We start from the raw sequence: 17,225 nt of genomic DNA, 5'->3' as shown, positions 1-17,225 counted from the left end.
CAATTATTGAAAAGCATCTGACATTCCTAGAAAAATTTGCTGAATTAGAGAAGGAATAAATTCTTTCACAGGAGATGAAGCTAAATATCTGGGCCCTTCTTCCTGAGGGTCATTTCCTAGGTCTGGGGTAAAGTACCAAGCAGTGTGTTCATATGGCTGCATAATTTTTGTAAAATTTGAAAAATAAGCTATTTTTATGTAGCCATTTGAGATCGGTGCCTCTACTTCAGTCTCCCTTCTATAGCTCTCTTGAGTGGGGATGACATTGGTGGAGTGTCTACCAAACTGGGGATACAGTGATTTTATATGATGTGAGGTATATTTACATTATTTACAAACACTTCTATGTATAGTGATGCTGTTGATATGTGTCTGCCTTGGCAAAATTTAGATGTGGGGCCAGAGGTCATATTTCCCTAGGAAAATTTCCTGCAGCACTGGCAGCTCATGTGTGCATGCGGTGGGAGAGAAACTAGGTTTGAAATATACAGAGTCATAATTCACTGTAGCTAAACTATGGAACCTGCCCTTCAGCAGATAAATAGGTAAAGAAAATATGGTATATATACACAATGGAATAAAAAGAAATGAAATTATGGCATTTGCTGGTAAATGGATGAAACTGGAGAATATCATGCTAAGTGAAATAAGCCAATTCCAAAAAACACAAAAGCCCAATGTTCTCTCTGATATGCGGATGCTAACTCACAATAAGGAGTGGGGGCTGGGGGTAGAGATAAGGAAGAATAGAAGTGCTTTGGATTAGACAAAGGGGACTGAAGGAAAGGGAGGGAGAATAGGAATAGGAAATATAGTAGAATGAATCAGACATTACTTTCCTGTGTTCGTGTATGAATACATGATCAATGTAATTCTACATCATGTACAACCAGAACGGAAAGTTGTACTCTATGTATGTATAATATGTCAAAATACACTCTACTGTTGTGCATAACTAAAAATAACAAACAAAATATACACATACATTATCAAATTATAACTTTACAGGCATACAATTTACTATTTGTCACTAACACCTTAATTAAGCTCTTAGAAATAATTCAAAAACAAAATCATACAGAGGCAAAAGCTATTCAGTGTAAAAATCTTTCCTTTCATTAGATGTGCAATGTTATCAGCAGAGAATTTGGGTTTGTCAGTGCCTAGTCAACATAGAAGTATTTAATGCTTTTTATACTATTATTAATGATCAAGTATGTTCTTCTTCCTTGATAGATATTTCACAAATAGAATTTTTCAAAATTTTGGGGTACAAATTCATAGCAGTAATACAAACATTAGCGGTACTGTGTGTGCACTTGCATGTTTTCTGAATCTCAGTTATGAATAGTTAAAAATCAAACTTGATTAAACTTACTGGATAAAAGGATAAACCTGGATAAAAGGATGAAAACTTTCCTTATTATCTCTATTAAAAAATGATACTTGGAAGAGGCAATCAGTATGCAGTCAACAACTGTAGAGGAAGAGGCATTGTAAGACGCCTGGTTAGGGAGCCAGTCAATGTGAGTATTGTGGGTTTTGTGCTTTTTTTCTAAATGTGGTGTTATTTGTGGGATATCTCAGAATTTTAAAGTTCTTTGTTTTTTTTTTCCATGATAAATATTCACTTTATATTTTTAATTTATAGTCTTTCTAAAATTGCATGAGCTCTGGGTCTCCATAAAAACCTGGATCCACAGAATAAACATTTATTAAATGTTTGGACACCATGAAGGTAAAGGTCACTTTCAGACTACCACAGAGTCTAAGATGTATTTATTACTTGTTAGGTTTAGAGTTGAGTATGTCTTTGTCATAGCACATAGTTTTGTTCAGTGATGATTGGTACTTTATGTAAACATTAAATAACGTCTGTAAGTTGTAGCTAAGAATAATTTCTATCTTTTCAGGATCTTGAGGTGATAAAAATCATTCCTGCCACAAAGCATTTTCTTACGGGGAAAAAAACAAACATGAAAAGTCTTTGATTTAATCTGGGATTTGATATATGGAAATAATACTTAATCATTTCCCTTAATTCTTTTATCTCATTTGACTTGTCCAAGAAAGTGGAAGGAAGGAAGGAAAGACGGAAAGAGGGAAGGAAGAAATGAAGAGAGAAATGGAAGGAGTGAAAAGCAAATAAAGTAGAAGTCAGATTTGATCATATTGAACCATGGTAGACTGGTAGGAAAGTCTAAACAGATGCCTCAATTTCTGAAAAGTGATTAGGACATAATTAGTCAGTGATACTTTTGGGAAGGTCGCAAGGAACCATCAGGGCATCCATTCATTCACTTGGATGAAAATCACTAAATCATCCAGATAGCTAGTTTCCAATGGAAATTTATATAACTAGTATCCTTCAGTGCATTAATTATGGGTTGATGGTCCTCAACCCATGTTTTAAACAACTCCTGGTTCCAGAGTCATACTGAAAACATCTCAGAGTATCAAGCCCACTGTAGACACAGTTTACACTTTAACATTTTAGTAATCATCTCAAAAAGGACTGTGTCTTCAGCATCTCTGTGCTCACCATCTGCAGGTTATACCTGAAAACCAGGCATACACCACACACATGCAGACAATCCCTTTGAAAGCAATCATTTTAATCACACAAATGGACAGGAGATCACAAAGACACATCTGGGGGAAAGCGTTCTTCCATGATTCACCTGATTACTTCTAGGTGTATAGACTGATGGTGAGAACAGGGTGAACTGAAGGAAGCCTGTGCCCAGAGCTGGTGCGTGAGCCAGTGGGAGTGGCTGCTGGGCCAGCACTGACAGGGTTAACCAGCCTTGCCAGCATGAACAATGGAAACTGGGCAGCTCTAAATGAAATGAGCTGAATATTTCATTCGGCCACTCAGCTGCCTGCTCCAATTGCCTCCTTTACTAAAATAAGAGCTTAATCTAAAGTGACAACAACATCAGTTTCTGTGTGCTCCAGTCACACTGAACATGACTTCCTTAACATAAACACTATTTACATGGACCGTCTGGATATAGCAGGGAATCAGGAGCGTGCCCAGCTAAGACACAGGGTACAATGAAGGACGAGGAGCAGGCAGCTGAGAATTAACATCAGCAAATGAAAGCCTGACCCTCAGAGGGCATGTCCCTGATACGTTTTAAAATGAGAGAGCATTGCACCAGTAACCTCAGCCTTTGTAAAGACTATGCCATTTAAAATAAAATAGCACCTTTTCAGTTTAGATACTTAACCAAATGCATTATGTCTGACCCATTTTCCAACTTCTGTGTCACGAGAGGATGGATCCCTAGCTGCAATTATTAGAATCTTTCAAACAATTGCAACCAATAACCTCCCTCCCCAGACTCCTTCTCATAGCAGCATGTACTTCTTGGAGATAAAGAGGGCATTCCATTCTGGGAGGGCAGGCCAGCCAGAGATGTCAGGGGAGTAGGAGAGAAGATGTGACCTTTGAACTGAAGGCTTTGATGTAGCTGTTAGTAGTACCCAGGAAATCCCAGGTTGAAAGTGGCTTTTAGCTGGAGAGTCTGGAAGATTAGAAATCAGGGTACGATGAGGTACTAACCAGTCGGGGACCAGAAACTACCACAAGTTACTTATTTCCAGCACCCTAGAGTAGATATCGAGGTAGACATCAATCCTGAATATGCATCTTTGATGGTGTCTTTTCATGAATAGAATGCTTTTCACTATACTAGCAACCTCTGGAATTTTAAGGATCATAACATGTAGAAATAGTTAACTTAGCTGTATTAGAATTATTGCCAGTTATTTAAATTTAGTGATTTTCATCCAAGTTCATGGATAAGAAAAGTAAAGCATACAGAACTTGCTCACATATTTGAAACCATGCAGCAAATCAGAGAGTAGCAATAAGGGAAGAGAATATGTAGGTTGTTTTTTGTTTTGTTTTGTTTTTTGTTTTTGGTCAATTATTTCAGCTTTAAGTCACCATAATGCTCTCCTTTCTAAAATGGCTATTAAAATTTCTTTCAGTTAAACCTTCTAAAAGACTTATACCCATTGCACATTTGTGATTTCTGGGCCCTAAAGACTGCTACTGAAAAATAGTAGCTTTTTTTTTTTTTTTTGTACAGGACAATGATATTTGTCCTTGTTCTCACATTCTGTGTCTGAGTAAGTGTCCTTGCAGTTTGGTTATGTGTGTGTACTGGGGGTGGATTTCACCCAGAAAGGGTGGCCTCCCTAGGTGGGGTGGGATAGGAGTGTGTCCCGCTAGGATGCGAGAAGTATGGATTTGCTGCTGGTTTAGCAGCAAATCAATATGCACTGGAGAGTACAGACCAAGTAAAAGAGGGCTTAGATTGTATTTTTGGTTCTTCATTGATAGTGGAGTACAAGTGGATTCCTCCTAAGAAGAAGAATTCCTTCCACACTTATTTTCCCAAGCCATGAGCCAAGCAGACGACAAGCCTTCACAAGCTCTCCTCATTCTGAAGGTTTTTGGATCTTTGTAGTTCCCATGCCTGCAGTAGTATAGGGATGTGATGGAAGTTTTTAGATAAAATTATTATTCACAAAAGAATAAATGGACTAATTGTTTCCTACCAGTATTTTTTTTCCTAAGAAAAAGGATAGTGAGTGATGGGAAGAAAAATAGGATCATCAATATCTAGCTGGCCTTTGTAGGATGCCCATTAATCAACAACCATCTACTGAGAATCTAAGAAATCATCAAGCATTATGTTTAGAAGATAGAAGTTTTTCTTTGGCTTCTTGAAGCCCACCATTTAGTGACAATATTTATAAGAATTTAAAAAAGAAAAAAAAATTGACTTATGTGGAAGGCCAGTATCATGAGTGTGAAAAAGTGCCATTTTTGTTGTTTAAGGGCACACCTGTCTACTGTGTTGTCATCTTCATTTTAACCTAAGGAGAATGTGAACATGAAGATAGAGGACCAAAAACCCTTTCCCACCACTTACTGAACAGCTTTCAGGTACTATTCTTGGTGTGCTCCCCAAAGAATTAAACACATTTCCTCACAATCTAAAGGGAATACAAACACTTGTAAAAATAATAGTCATACAACTTGATAAGTGCTTTGATAATAAGATCAAAATCAAATGCTTAGATCGGAAGAATTGGGATATAACCATACCTGTCCTGTGAGACCTCTTGAAATGGCAACGACCTTGACACCTACCCCCAGTAGTGGCAGGTACTTTCCTCAGCCTGCTCTGAGCATCAGTAGGGAACAGAAGCAGCAGTGGTGGGGGTCACTCCTGGCACAAGTTAGGCTTAGGAGGGAGCCTCTGCTCTGAGGACCAGAATCCGTGGGATTTGCTGAAGAGCTTTGGGAGGCAGTTCTGTATCTCATCTTTGCTTCTCTCTGCTGAGATTCTTGATGATCTCTGTTTTTCCTGCTCAGGTGAGGATGGGCTTGCCTTCCCTAGGTGGGAAGGGGCAAAAGTAGCTAGAGTGTGAGTTGCAGGCTTTCTTTTATTGTAACCCATTCGGAAGAATTTCAGGGCTTTGATGAGAAAATGCTTGAAACAGACTCAGGCAGCCTGCAAAGTCTCTTGCATATTCTTTCGGTCACCTTTCCCCTAATTAATTAATAGTGTGGTCAGGTCTCAGTGCTGGGTACTATTGTGAAGCCACTCATAGTTATAAATTTTCCCAGTGCAGGATGTTTTGAGAACATTTTGCCATCCTTATCTTCATGTAGGTGCCTTCCCTGTGAAATTAATCATAAAAAATCCTTTCTGTTGTCTGTTGCTCTTTTTATTTTAAACCTTTGGAAAAAGATATATCTGTTATGTATGTTGTATTTTGTTTTACTTTCTTTTCTCGTCTTTGAAAATTGGGAGACAAAGGGTTTTTCTTTTTTTTTTTTTTAACTGATACCTAAATCGTACATGGTAATGAGGGAGACATGTAATGTTTTGACACATGTATATGTTGCATGATGTTTACATCTGGCTAAACATATTTATCTCCTCAAACATTTGTCATCTCTTTATGGTGAAAACTTTCAAAATTCTTTCTGTTAGCTGTTTGAAATGTAAAGTACATTTTTGTTATCTACAGTCACCCTACCGTGTAAAGCACAAAGTTTCTTATAGCTAAAATTGAAGATAGTGTCATCCCATGATTTTTTTTAAAGAATAGAAGAGTTTTTGCCATTTTTAAAAGTATCATTTTCAAGCTGAGCACTAGTTTTCATGAAAAGGACCATGTTTTAAAGCATGAAACTTATATATAAGATTTTGTGTCTTTTAAGTTTCTGCTTAATCACTTATTTTTTTTTAGTATAAATTTTACATAGTAAATTACTAGCAGAAAAATCAACTGTACACATCTCATCATTCAAGTATCTAGTTTTTTGGAGAGGGTTGAAGTGGGTGATAGATTCAGTACAGATGATCCTAAAGCTGTTTATCCTCCAATCCCTTGCAGAACCCTTCCTTATAATACTGGGTTGTCATTCTGTTATCTCCGACCCTGATTGGCCTGCAATTGCATCCCATTGGCAGGACCACAACCCAAAAAGTCAGCATCGTGATTTTGCAGCAGCTGTTTCTGCAGAAGGTAAATGCCGTACAGATATTGATGAGCTGGCTAATTTGTTTAGTAGACAGAATTTAGAATGGGGAACAGGATTTGTCTGCTAGCTGTCATCATCCATCAGCCCCAGGCTGCCCCAGGCAGTAGGTTTGCTTTTTGCCAGCTTCTAATTTTGCTTTATTTTTCCTTAGCTTCAATCTACTTTATTCATTTATTATAATTGGGAGAGTGTTGGTTGAGATAGAAAAGGAAAAAAAAATATTCGTGTTCTACTCTAGAGCTTGAAGGTTCTCATATGCTGCTATTATTTGATAACAGAGGATTCAGACTGGACCTGTTGGTCTGTTGATTGATGTAGTTAGGGGAGAAGACCGAGCTCTCACAGGGGGCTATAAAGCACATTGTGACTGGAGGACTTGTAAAAGCTATTCTGAGTCCTGCAGGTTTCTCCCTGTCTCCACCAAGATCACAATATATCATTAGATTTGTTCTTTTGAGATATTCAATTCATTTAAAAATTATTTCTGAGTGCCCATACCCACTATGTGTTTGATGTTATTATAAATATCAGAAATATACTGAAGAACAAGGCAGAAAAAAGTTGCTGCTCTGAAAGAGTATAGATTCTAGGGGTGAATACAGAAATAGACAAATAAATACACAACACATCAAGATATCAATCAATCAAACGAAGGAACCAAAGCAGAGAAAGGGTCGGGTTGGGGATGCCATTTTAGATAATGAAATCAGGGAAAGTTCTTTGAGTAGGTGTTCTGATACCTGAACGATGAGAGACAAGTCCTGTAAAGATCTGTGGGGAGACTTTCAGAAGAGGAAATGTCAAAGATAAAGACACAGAAGAGACACTGAGCTGTTGAGTTCTAGGAACAGCAAGAAAGTCAGTATAGCTGAAGTAGGTGATGGTCATGGCGAGCACTAGAGAGATGAGGTTAGAGAGGAAGATGGTCAAATCACTTGAAATTTCATTGTAAGTGTGGTGGGAAGCTGGTCACAAGTTGGAGAGTGACTTGGTCAGGTGTACATTCTTTAAAGTTTCATTTTAGTTTTGATTAAAACATAATTATACATATTTATAGGACAGAATGTGATGTTTTATATATGCATATGTCACGTGCACGGTTTTAAAAATTTAACTCTGACTACTGTGTGAAGAGCAGGCTGTAGGGGGACAAGAGAAGAAATAGGGGATTGGTGTGTAAACCATTGCAGTCATCCAGTGAGAGGTGCTTTGGGTTTGCACTAGGTTGACAGTAGTGGAGTTGGAGAATTGTTCAAATGGTACCTACTTCATGCATTCTTGGATACTCTAAACTAAAAATTTGACATAAGGGGTAAAGAAAGGGGAATCATCAAAAGTGATGTGTGTTTTAAATTCAAGTATCAAAGATGAGAGTGTCCATAATTAACTCCTATATTTGGGGAAAAGATATAGGCTGGGATGAGATGGTGACTAACTTAAAGTTGTTTTTAAACATCATTGTTGACAAATTTGAAATAACACGTAGAAGAAAGGTTCATGAGACTCAAAATAAATAATGATACCCTGCACTTAAAGCAGGAGAATCATTTCTATTTTTTCAAAGTTATGTTTTAAGGAAGCTGGTAAAATCCTAGTTGGTGTTATTATGCAGTTCATTTCTGAATGCTGAGGAGGAAATCAGTGCTCACCAGAAGCTAATATGTGTTCTTAAACATCTAATCATACAGAATTACCTACTTTCTTCTTAACAGGCCTCCCTATTACCAGAGAACATGATTTATGAAAAGTTGTTTTATAATATATTATAAAATTCTGGTGAACTTTGATTTAGTTGCCCATGTGTTAATATAGAAAACTAAAAAATAAATATTAAAAAAAATTCTCTCTCTCTCTCTTAAAAAAAAAGCATAACCCCATTAATAAAAAGGATGCCACTGTCTACAGGTCTCTTTCGATTGGTAATCATACACCATCTCCTTTAGGTATGGTTCTTAGTTTTCAGCAGACACAACATCTTTGTATGTGGTGCTGAGGATCGAACCTGGGCCGCACGCATGCCAGGCGAGCGTGCTACCGCTTGAGCCACATCCCCAGCCCAGGGTTATACTTTTGATTACTTTTATTAAGAGCTTGGATGAAGTAGGAAGGAATCAATGGCAGTAACAACTAACTTTCTTCTTTTGGAGAACTCATACTTTGTGCTTTGACCTATTTTGACTCATGTAATACACAAAATTCTGATAGCCTCAGTGTTAGCCAAGATTTAATGAGGTAAAATTTAGTAGTGTTGAAATAATTCTACATGTATTATAAGAATCAGTTAGACATTTACAGGTAGGGAGTATCTGAATTAACTTTTTGTCAAAATATTCTGGTTAATTTTATGCTCAGCATTAGTCAACTGTAAAACATAGTTGCTGAAGCCAAAGGTAGTTGTCACATTTTATATCATCAGTAGCAGAGTAGCTTTAGCCAATGATGCAATCACCCAGTGGAATGTATACTGCTTAGTTTGCATGTGTCAATTCAGGGTAAAATACTTCGAAGGACATTGACAATGTCTGAAGATGGTGAAATAGGGGATAAATAATCTAGAAACTAATAGTTTATATATAGAGAAGAGTTGTTTCATCTGTTAAAAAAAGGAAAAAAAAAAAAAGAAAAGAAACTTGGGGAGGATTTCAAAACAATCCAGAAATAGGAAAAAGGATTGGCCTCTTAGTCAGTCAGGGTCTGACAAGAAGATGATGGGCTTAAATGATTTGGAAAGAGTTTAATAAAAAGAATAGTTTCAAAGATATAGACATGGTTTAAAATCCAAGGCCACACTAAGATATCATTTCATAGGAGAGCTACAATAAAAAAGACAGAAAATAACAATTGTCAATGATGATAAGGAGGAATTAGAACTATCATATACTGCTGATGGGAATGCTAAGTGGGAAGCTATTTGGAAAACAGTCTGACAACTCCAGGAAAGATTTAATCTCATAACTTACCTTATGATTCATTAGCTCATTTCTGGGAATCCAAGGGAAGTGAGAATGTAGGTCCACACGAAAACTCATAGTATTCATAGCAGAATAATTCATGATACTCAAAAGTGGAAATAATCAAATATGCATCAACTGATCAGTAGATAACTGTGTAAAATCAGATAAATGTAAGATAAATGTATTCTATCCTTGCATAGGAATATTATTCAGCAATAAAAAAATACTGATACATGCTATAACATGTATGACCCTTGAAAACACCATACTGAGTAAAAGAAATCATTCACAAGAAAACGCATATTGTATGATTCCATTTGTTGAAATGGACATCCAGATAGCCAAATCTATGGGGGCAGAAGGTAAATTAGTAGCTACTTAAGGAACAAGGCTTATCAGTAAATAAGAAGTGACTGCAAATGGACATGGGGTTTCTTTTTAGGATGATGAAAATGTTCCAAATTTTATTGTGGTGATGATTGAACAATCCCATCAATATGGCAAGAGCATTGAATTCTACAATGGGTGTTTTATATTGTATGATAATTATATCTCGGTAAAGTTGTCACAAAGTAAACCAGTAAGGATTGGTGGAACACTCTAGGGTTAATAATGGCAGGGAGCTGTCACCATCCCTGGGTCTGAAGGAACTAGGATAGGGAACAGTATGGAAAGGCCTATCTGAATGGAGAGTGTCACCAGACTCTAAATAGTCACCTGCAGAAGTATACACCCTGACATTATTCTTACTCTGTGCTCTGATCACCTGTGGATCACAGGGAATCCCTTTATGTGACTCAGAAGGCAGCATCCTAGGGAACAGAGTTGGGTGAAAATTGAAGAATCTGGTACAAGTAATCCTATCTCTCTCTAAAGAGCAGTTAGAACCAGGTGTTGCCCAAAATGAAGTGGATTTTAATCTCTCAGAGCAGGATTGGATAAAATCTGCGATGATAGTGAAATTATGTAGAGGATCCAGTTGTGTGTGCTAGATTTGCCACTCCAAGTTTCTAATTCCAATCACTGGCATACTGAAACCGATTTTATTATTGTTTGGCTAATTATGATTTTGGAAGTTCAAAATTTGGGCTTTGGCTAATAGAACATATAGTAGGTTCATTTTGATGAGTGGAAAAGCAAAGAAAATTCTGTGAGTATGCCTTGTTCACTTTGATTTCAACCCTAAGTGAACAATAAATTGGACTTCAGTATAGCTACAGACAGTTCTGGAAGTGAAGTGGCAGAAGAAAACGTAAGCTGATCATCAAAGAAGATGTAGGATTTGGAGAAATAAAATTTGCCTGCTTATTAATTTTACTGATATATATTTTAGTTCTGCTTTCCTTTTTAGCTTATAATGATAGCATAATGATGACAGTCGAATATTCCCTCTGAGAAAAGTTACTGTCCATTTTCTGACACATGAAAGATGTCAAACAAGCTTGCGTGTAATCCTCCCTCATGTATGTTTTACAAGGACTCCTTCTGGAGTCATGGAGGTGGGGAGATGATACGCCCACACTCTACCCCTGAAACCCGCATCTGACTGTGCTGCACCCAGAAGGCATGCTTTACACAACTCTACACTCCTCTGGCAGAGTCGGGGTCTATGGGGATGGGATGAAAAAAGAGGAGAAGATGGGAAAGTTACTCAAGTGACCATGTTCATGGAATTGCTGTATTCAGCAACCTCGTGGTTTGCAAGCTCCTCATATTGAAGACTTTAAAGAAGTTATTTGATGACTTTTAGGGTTTTCTAAAATTGGTACTTCTACTTTGTGCCATGTTTTATATCTACTACATTAAATATATACCAGTATAATCATTTACATGGTCCTGTGCCAGAATACAGAAACGAAGATGCTCATTTACAAATGTGGACAATATCCAAATAAACCACTGATATACCCTGCCAACTTAAATGGGTGTAGGATTTAGAAGAAATACTTAAGACTATGGAATGTACTCTTCTATTTATCTTTATTCCTGGACATTCAGATATATAGCATAAATGCTTTAAAGGTGTCTTAGATTTATAGAAATTACCTAATTTCACCCTCAATATTTTTACAGCCTAATTTACTATTTACTAAAGGGTGAATAGTTTAGATTACTTTTTCTATTTCTGTAAGTACTGTTTTAGCTTTTTTAATTTGTGGCTCAAATAAATACATCATCAATTCATCTTAAGGATGCCTTTTCACTGGTATTAGACATTGTGGACGTAGAGATTCCCAGTTATATTATTAGTACCCAGAGTACAGCTTTCACACTGGTTTCTGAATCCATATATTTAATGGATTCACAATTTTATCTTTCACAATTTTTTTTTTGGTACTAGGGGATTGAACTCAGGGATACTCAACCACTGGGCTACATCCCCAGCCCTATTTTGTATTTTATTTAGAGATAGGGTCTCACTGATTTGCTTAGTACCTTGCCATTGCAATCACTATTGTTTTTTGATTTCACCATGAGTGGGAAGCAATTTACTTATTTACATAGTATTTTTCATGAAGCATCCAACTTTAAAAAATCTTTATGAAATTAGGATGAATAGTAGAATTAAATTATTTAATTCATATAAAATAATACAGAATTTGGCATATAGTATTGTAAAAATAAAGCACAAAACCTAGCACATACTATGGTTTGATAAAAGTGATAGTAGTAGTGATGCTGGTGATAGTGATGATGATTGTAAATTAATATACAAAAGTCAATTTTATATAATCAATTTGTGGAAGGTGAGTAAAAACTTAAAACCTTTAGTAAAAACTTTGAACCATTTATGGTCTTACTTTTAAAAAAAATTCCACATAAATTTTAGAGATAAAACATGAAACGTAGAACATTCTCAGATTGAGGTCCCCATAGTCCCTCAGAAGCATGAATGTAAGTTTCTTTGCTGTTTCTAAAAAAAGTGTGAGATATTCATGTCCAGACATGGCAGTACACATTATTCCTCTGGATTATCTAAACTCTAATGGTATATCCAGCCCTGTCCCCAAACCCAGGCTATTTTTTACTTCAGTATTAATTGCATGTGTGGGCAGTGTGAATTTGGCTGTCTATGATTCGTCAGTATATGATTAAGGAATTGTCTATTAAAAATAAATGACATTTTAAGATTTCTTCATTTTTTTTAAAGACCATCAACAAAGACACTTCCAATACTGCCAAGTATCTGAAACAAAGACTTGTTTGGAAATAATCACTTTTAGTGGTCATAGCTAGGAATAGTATTATTTGGGAATATAAATTTCTTTTATATGGCAACCTCATCCCTGAACACCAACCTCATGTATCCAAATCCCTACTGGGCAGCTCCATTTGGTACACATAAAGCTCTTCCCTTTAGTGGCCTTGGAGTGGGCTCCTCTGAAGTCTTTCATCATGAGTTCAGGGCAAATCTATTCCTCCCATTGTCCAGAACCAAAACTTGTCATCATCCTTGACGTCTCTTTTTCACTTATAATTACATCTAAACCCTTAACAAAACTACTCACACAACATTTCCAGAATCATCTCCACTGTTTCCTGTCTTGGCCAAGCCACCTCATTCCCTGTTAGGGCTATGAGCGCCCAGCTGGACTCCCTTTAGCCCTGTTCTCCTTCATTGTTTTGGCATACATAGCCAGGGTGAGCCCTTGAAGTGGAAATCAGATTAGTCATCTTATGTCATCATATGCACAGAGCCATCCAATGGTTTCCTGCCTCATAGGAGTCCTCACTGTGACCCTCAATGAGCAGAGCAGCCTTCACTCACTCTACTGGCCTGCTCCACCTTCCACACTCTTCCCCTTACTTACTCTGCAATGGCCACGCTGCCCATTGCTTCTCCTCCAACATGAAAGCTATCACCCCTGGCCCTCCTTAGGGTTTTCCTCCCTGGCAGGGTTCCCAGGCCTGTGGCCCTCTTTGTTCTGGGAACAGATAATAGCATGACTCTTTTCCCAACACTTTCTTCCAGTCTTGACTCAAATGGCACATCAGCCTTACTGAAAACTTTAGGTAGTCCTGCTCTAGTACTTTCTAGCCTCCCTCACTTTGAGTACTTAGCACTCTCCTATCTGACATGGCATTTTGTTAGTTTGTCTTATAATTTTTTTGTTACCCTGAGTAAAACATGAGCTGCATGAGGGCTTGGAGCTTGGTCCCTTTAGTTTACCGCTGCAACTCTGGAGCCCAGGATAGTTTCTGACTAATGGAGACATGCAATAAATATTTGTTGAATACATGGATAATTCAAGGCTGATTTTTGCCTGGTATTCTGTATTTATAGCCAAAAAAGTCATAAATAGTTTTGCATTGCTTTGAGTTACACATAGGCAGCTTTGGGGTTAAAATGAAATTCTTAATTGTTATTTTTAGTATCCATTTATGTTCTCCCTAAAGAATCTGTCTGCTCTGGTGCATCTATCACGTTTTTATTAATTAACAACAAGTCTAATGAATTTATCTGACTTTTTTGAACACTTTTTTGAACGCAGGTCACTCATAAGAGACATGCTCCAACTTTTTTTTTTTTTATTTTTAATTTTTTATTGTGGGTTGTTCAAAACATTACAAATTTCTTGACATATCATATTCCACACTTTGATTCAAGTGGGTTATGAACTCCCACCTTCACCCCATACACAGATTGCAGAATCACATCAGTTACACACATCCATTGATTTACATATTGCCATACTAGTGTCTGTTGTGCTCCGCTGCCTTTCCCATCCTCCAGCCTCCCCACTCCCCACCTCTCCCCTCCCCTCCCCTCCTCTCTCTCTACCCCCTCCACTGTATAACCCTGAGGGTCTCCTTCCATTACCATGCAATTTCCCTTCTCTCTCCCTTTCCCTCCCACCTCTCATCCCTGTTAAATGTTAATCTTCTTCTCCTGCTCTTCGTCCCTACTCTGATCTTAGTTACTCTCCTTATATCAAAGAAGACATTTGGCATTTGTTTTTTAGGGATTGGCTAGCTTCACTTAGCACAATCTGCTCTAATGCCATCCATTTCCCTGTAAATTCTATGATTTTGTCATTTTTTAATGCAGAGTAATACTCCATTGTGTATAAATGCCACATTTTTTTTTATCCATTGGTCTATTGAAGGGCATCTAGGTTGGTTAAACAGTCTTGCTATTGTGAACTGTGCTGCTATGAACATCGATGTAGCAGTGTCCCTGTAGCATGCTCTTTTTAGGTCTTTAGGGAATAGACCAAGAAGGGGAATAGCTGGGTCAAATGGTGGCTCCATTCCCAGCTTTCCAAGAAATCTCCATACTGCTTTCCAAATTGGCTGCACCAATCTGCAGTCCCACCAGCAATGTACAAGTGTACCCTTTTCCCCACATCCTCGCCAGCACTTGTTGTTGTTTGACTTCCTAATGGCTGCCAATCTTACTGGAGTGAGATGGTATCTTAGGGTGGTTTTGATTTGCATTTCTCTGACAGCTAGAGATGTTGAGCATTTTTTCATGTACTTGTTGATTGACTGTATGTCCTCCTCTGAGAAGTGTCTGTTCAGGTCCTTGGCCCATTTGGTGATTGGGTTGTTTGTTCTCTTATTGTCTAATTTTTTGAGTTCTTTGTATACTCTGGATATTAGGGCTCTATCTGAAGTGTGAGGAGTAAAGATTTGTTCCCAGGGTGTAGGCTCCCTATTTACCTCTCTTATTGTTTCTTTTGCTGAGAAAAAAACTTTTTAGTTTGAGAAAGTCCCATTTGTTGATTCTAGTTATTAACTTTTGTGCTATGGGTGTCCTATTGAGGAATTTGGAGCCCGACCCCACCGACTGTACATCATAGCCAACTTTTTCTTCTATCAGACGGCGCATCTCTGATTTGATATCAAGCTCCTTGATCCATTTTGAATTCACTTTTGTGCATGGCGAGAGAAAGGGATTCAGTTTCATTTTGTTGCATTTGGATTTCCAGTTTTCCCAGCACCATTTGTTGAAGATGCTATCCTTCCTCCATTGCATGCTTTTAGCCCCTTTATCAAATATAAGATAGTTGTAGTTTTGTGGATTGGTTTCTGTGTCCTCTATTCTGTACCATTGGTCCACCCGCCTGTTTTGGTACCAGTACCATGCTGTTTTTGTTACTATTGCTCTGTAGTATAGTTTGAAGTCTGGTATAGCTATACCGCCTGATTCACACTTCCTGCTTAGCATTGTTTTTGCTATTCTGGGTCTTTTATTTTTCCATATGAATTTCATGATTGCTTTCTCTCTTTCTACAAGAAATGCCGTTGGGATTTTGATTGGCATTGCATCAAACCTATAGAGAACTTTTGGTAATATCGCCATTTTGATGATGTTAGTTCTGCCTATCCATGAACAGGGTATATTTTTCCATCTTCTAAGATCTTCTTCTATTTCTCTCTTTAGGGTTCTGTAGTTTTCATTGTATAAGTCTTTCACCTCTTTTGTTAGGTTGATTCCCAAGTATTTTATTTTTTTTGAAGATATTTTGAATGGAGTGGTTGTCCTCATTTCCATTTCAGAGGATTTGTCGCTGATATACAGGAATGCCTTTGATTTATGCGTGTTGATTTTATATCCTGCCACTTTGCTGAATTCATTTATTAGCTCTAATAGTTTCTTTGTAGAGCCTTTTGGGTCTGCTAGGTATAGAATCATATCATCTGCAAATAGTGATAATTTAAGTTCTTCTTTTCCTATTTTTATGCCTTTAATTTCTTTCGTCTGTCTAATTGCTCTGGCCAGTGTTTCGAGAACTATGTTGAAGAGAAGTGGAGAGAGAGGGCATCCCTGTCTTGTTCCAGATTTTAGAGGTAATGCCTTCGGTTTTTCTCCATTCAGAATGATGCTAGCCTGAGGCTTAGCATAGATTGCTTTTACAATATTGAGGTATGTTCCTGTTATCCCTAGTTTTTCTAGAGTTTTGAACATAAAGGGATGCTGTACTTTGTCGAATGCTTTTTCCGCATCTATCGAGATGATCATATGGTTCTTATTTTTAAGTCTATTGATGTGGTGAATAACATTTATTGATTTCCGTATATTGAACCAGCCTTGCATCCCAGGGATGAATCCTACTTGATCATGGTGTACAATTTTTTTGATATGTTTTTGTATCCGATTCGCCAGAATTTTATTGAGGATTTTTGCATCTAGGTTCATTAGAGATATTGGTCTGTAGTTTTCTCTCTTTGAAGTGTCTTTTTCTGGTTTAGGTATCAGGGTGATGTTGGCCTCATAGAATGAATTTGGAAGTTCTCCCTCTTTTTCTATTTCCTGAAGTAGCTTGAAAAGTATTGGTATTAGTTCTTCTTTAAAGGTTTTGTAAAACTCTGCTGTATACCCATCCGGTCCTGGGCTTTATTAAGTTGGTAGTCTTTTGATGGTTTCTTCTATTTCCTCAATTGATATTGGTCTGTTTAGGTTTTCTATATCCTCCTGACTCAATCTGGGCAGATCATATGACTTAAGAAATTTATCTATGCCTTCACTATCTTCTAATTTATTGGAGTATAAGGATTCAAAATAGTTTCTGATTATCTTCTGTATTTCTGAAGTGTCTGTTGTGATATTGCCTTTTTCATCCCGTATGCTAGTAATTTGAGTTCTCTCTCTTCTTCTCTTCGCTAGCATGGCTAAGGGTCTGTCGATTTTGTTTATTTTTTCAAAGAACCAACTTTTAGTTTTGTCAATTTTTTCAATTGTTTCTTTTGTT

The 17,225-nt window shown here is 37.3% G+C and overlaps 1 protein-coding gene across 20 annotated transcripts in view; it reads left to right on the top strand.

The window, feature by feature from the left end:
* The window catches only part of Sox5 (SRY-box transcription factor 5), a 983,564-nt gene that overhangs the window by 148,031 nt on the left and 818,308 nt on the right, over window positions 1-17,225 (top strand). For 5 of the 20 annotated variants that reach the window (XM_058576209.1, XM_058576208.1, XM_058576206.1 and 2 more), the window contains one exon: window positions 6,427-6,558. The exons of 14 other annotated variants lie outside the window; for them this stretch is intronic. The gene's annotated coding sequence lies outside the window, so the exon portion shown is untranslated. Of the gene's footprint in view, window positions 1-4,144; window positions 4,964-6,426; window positions 6,559-17,225 lie in introns of those variants that run through there. One more of the 20 variants, XM_058576210.1, reaches the window with a different exon arrangement.

This window comes from Marmota monax, unplaced genomic scaffold (genome assembly GCF_021218885.2).
Source record: "Marmota monax isolate L192 unplaced genomic scaffold, Marmota_monax_Labrador192_F-V1.1 WCK01_AAM20220418_F8-fsc00012, whole genome shotgun sequence".
Classification (NCBI taxonomy): domain Eukaryota; kingdom Metazoa; phylum Chordata; class Mammalia; order Rodentia; family Sciuridae; genus Marmota; species Marmota monax.
Note: the sequence above shows the minus strand (reverse complement) of the source record. Positions and strands in the feature narration are given on the sequence as shown.